Below are 4,001 nucleotides of genomic sequence, written 5' to 3'. Positions count from 1 at the left end.
GGGCCCGGCCTCACTGGCCTGCCCACCCCATGTTTGTACGGCCTTGACTTGTGAAGATTCACCCACCAAGCTCATGTGCACATCTTTAGCATTATACTGACTTTCTCTTGCCAGAATGTTTTGTTTGCAGCTATGAACTGTATATTAAGGCAGAAACAGGGAGTGGAATAAAACTGCCCTGGAAAGTTAATTCCCTTGCAGTGCAATCTGACCCACATAGTAACCCAGTGATGACCAGAGAGTTCATATTGATCCAGGACTTAGCTTTTTAGAACCTATTTCCAGTCTGCTCTGTGAAGAGGAATGTTAATGTATCTGAACAGGTATCCTCTCCAACCAGCCTATTTACAGTAAATTTGGTACTATTGTTGCAACCCAATTATCCATAGAGCCCAATGATTGACAATTGAGAGGAGGTTGGATGAAACTAACAGCTCTTTATTTGATCAAAGATAGAACCGGGTGTGCAGCTCCGTACCTAAACACAGGCGGGAGACCGACCCCCCCCCCCAAGGAGGCAAGCAGTAAGATTTATAGCTTTCAGGCAACTACGCTTACAATAAAAGATACTTTTCGAACATGCGATGCTTCGTTGTGCATTGTTCTCCATTTGCCATACATATTTCAGTGATCAGCGATTCTCTAAGCGCAGGCGCGTCTTAGCTTGTCAGTTTCACTAGCCGGGGAATACAATGTACCTTATGTCAGATAAGAGAGTTCTGTGTGTCCCCAAGCGGGAGGAGAGGAAGAGAGCTTCAGCCTAGGAAAGGGGGGTCTGAGCGGGCGATGCTAATGCATGAGTGTACTGTTTTCGGGCATTTCAAGTGAATGGAGGGGAGGCTTTCCTTGGTGCTTGCGTGTCTGCTCGTTCCCGTGTCCATGTGAATGCTGGGAACTTATTCATGGGCACTTCACTAAGTTTGAATGTTAACTTTTGTGACGATGCTCTGCCTTTTTGTGTATTATGTAGTGTTCGGTTGGTTGGACTTCATAACATTTAAAATTCTGAATGTAAGAAATCATCTCTGAATTTCCTGCACACGTATTAAGCATTCTGCTGTTCTCACATTCTCTGGAATTCCCAGCTTTGGAACTTGGTTGCTGCTCTGGTTTCATAATGGTTTTAATGGGATGTGCAACTGTAAACTGCCCCATCACCAGTAGTTAACTGCATATCCAGCGGCTTTGCTCACACAAAGCCACAAAAGCAATATACTGTCCATGTTAGGGATCGTGACCAATGCATCTTGGCTTCCATGCCGCCAAAGCCAAACAACACACACCACTTGGGCCTGTGATTGAATTTATTAAAGAATGTTATTATTTTGCTGACAATCCCCCCCCCCCCCCCGTAATGTATTAAAACAACACTTGGCAACTAATTAGCATGGTTGGGTCAACACTAATGTTTCATGGGGAATAAAGTTTTGTGGCTCAGGAAACGAGGGTTTTTATTCTTGCCACTCTCAGCAGCCAAGTCCTGGTTCTGCACACGGTTGCATGTTTAATTAGCAGTCCTTCTGTAAGTGTCTTCAATTAGCACCACGATGATTAATAAAATAACCTCCTTAAAGCGCCACTTAGCCAGCAGAAATGCAAAATCAGGGATAATTAATTCATCATTAATAAATCATGGCTGGTTAACTAATCTGTTGATTACAAACACATTTAGAGCTCATACTCCCACCTGAGCTTTGCCTATTTTTTTTCTGCACTAAACAGAAATTGAGACAAAGGGAAAAAAATAGACAAAAATTGTTTTAAGCAAGGAAGAAAGAAATCTGCATCCAGCAGCAAGTATATTGGTTTCGTCAGGAAGTTTTAGATAGGCAGTGCTTTAAAACGTTATTAGGCTGGGTTGATTTTTTTATTCCCCTGAGAGAGAAAACCACACTGTCTATTTGTTAAATCTGGACAGCAGAGCAGTAATTGCTTCCTTAATGCTGCTACAGATTTAAGGAGCCCTACAAGTATTTCACACAGATCAGTTATTGCCAGTATTCAGCCCCCAGGCCAAGCCTTCCTAGCATGAAGCACAGTCCAGATCCGTGCATGGTAACTAATGCTCTGTCAGGGATTTGAAACTAGAAATAGCCTCCAATTCCAGCTGACCCAGCCACAACAAGCATTAATATGGCTGCTCTCCTTTGGGTACCAGTTGGTTCTCAAACACAACCTTGATCAAGGATCAAGGATTTCTAGTCTAGTTGATCAGAGAGGACATCTTCCACCTACAGCCTTTCTATCCCATTTCTTAGAGGCTTGCCCAAAGAGGTGCCATCATTTGTAAGGATAAGCTCCTCTCTTACGCCATCTGGGCAAAATTGTCATACATGATGGCCAAGACCTCACTAGGGGTTCTGATGGGGTGGTTGAAATCTGCACAATTGCAAAGGAAGGGGCTTCATATTAACAGCTTCCCACATGCAAAAGCACTTAGGCAGGATGTCTTTTCCTGCCTCTGTACTATTGAGTTAGTCCTTTCCAAGTACCATAAGACCTTCCAATGTAGGTTGGCTTTGGGGGAATTAAAATAATCTGGCAAAAGAGTTTGACAAATCTGCCATGTTATGTGTTTAGCTGTTTGAATTTGAAGATGTTGTAGAATTCCTGGCCTCTCAAATGCCAAGTACATATGGTATAAAACCTTCCTTGTTTGTGCTAGGATTAAGCAGTACTTGAATTTAATTGGCCACTCTTTTATTAGTTGTAGTTGCTTTTATTTTTTTTTAAACTGTCCTGAGCAGTTACCAACGACTGGATAAAAACTCTGAGCCCGACCTTCAGGTCGGGGAGGGCAGGGTAGAAATGCAATAAAATAAATAAATAAACTGTGCTAAAGAAATGTACTTCTTAATCTGTGTCCTCAATCTGCCTGAAGCTATCAGCCAGCATGGTATAAGGGTCAGACTAGAATCTAGGAGTCTCAGGTTTAGATCCCCACTCTGCCGTAAAGGTTGTTGAGTGACCTTGGGCTTGTCACTCTTTCAGCCTAATCTACCCCATAGGGTTGTTGTGAGGGTAAAATGGAGGAGGGTAAGACCTATGGACACTACCCTGAGCTCCTTGGAAGAAGGATGCGATAAAAATGTAGTTCATGGAATTAGCTAGCAGGATGGGTGTCTTGGGTCAGACCTAGGGTTGCCAACCTCCAGGGGGTGGCTGGGGATCTCCTGCTATTACAACTGATCTCCAGCCGACAGAGATCAGTTCACCTGGAGAAAATGCATTGAAGTCCCTCCCCAAATTCTGCCCTCTTCAGGCTCCACCCCAAAAACTTCCCACCGGAGGAGAAGAGGGACCTGGCAACCCTAGTCAGACCTCTCAACCCCGCACGTACGTCCAAGGAGACGGAGGCCTCCAGACTGCCAAGGGAACCATCCAGGGAGGACTGCAGAAACCCAAAGTGAGGCCACAGAAGCAGCTTCCCAGCTCGCCATGGCACCCACAGACATTGGGCAGGCCAGCATCTGACCCCCAAGGGCCAGCAGCGGAGTTACGAGGCAACGAGGGCAGCACAGGTGCGGCAGACCCCGCCATAGGTGATGGCCCATCCCTCATCTGTTGTGGTATAGCAAGAGAGTCTCTCCTGTACCGTTAGAGGCTTTGTACTGAACAGTTTTCAAGGCTTTGCCTGTGAAACCCTAGTTAGCCACAAAGTTCCCTAAAGTTAATCACATTAGAGAAACTTTTCTGCCTCTGATAATGCAAACATTTTTTGAATGAATCTGTTTTTTATCTTGAACTATTAGCAAACTAGAGAAGACACCTGCAAAAGCTTTTATCTGTTATCATTTATTGAACAAAGAAAAGATTCTTTTTATTGAGCAAGGCAAAGAAATAATAATAGCACAAAAGAATTTAACCCCACAAATACTGTTGAAATAAGTGCTACAATTATCAGTGTTCCTAACACTGCAAAGTTATATTATAACATATGATAGTTTTAAAACAAATCAGGTTTCAGCTTTTGTCTCACACTGCTTTTCCTTTCCTTTATG

The sequence above is a fragment of the Euleptes europaea genome, chromosome 5 (genome assembly GCF_029931775.1).
Source record: "Euleptes europaea isolate rEulEur1 chromosome 5, rEulEur1.hap1, whole genome shotgun sequence".
NCBI classification, from domain to species: Eukaryota; Metazoa; Chordata; class Lepidosauria; order Squamata; family Sphaerodactylidae; genus Euleptes; species Euleptes europaea.
The sequence above is the reverse complement of the archived record's forward strand: the minus strand, read 5'-3'. Positions refer to the sequence as shown.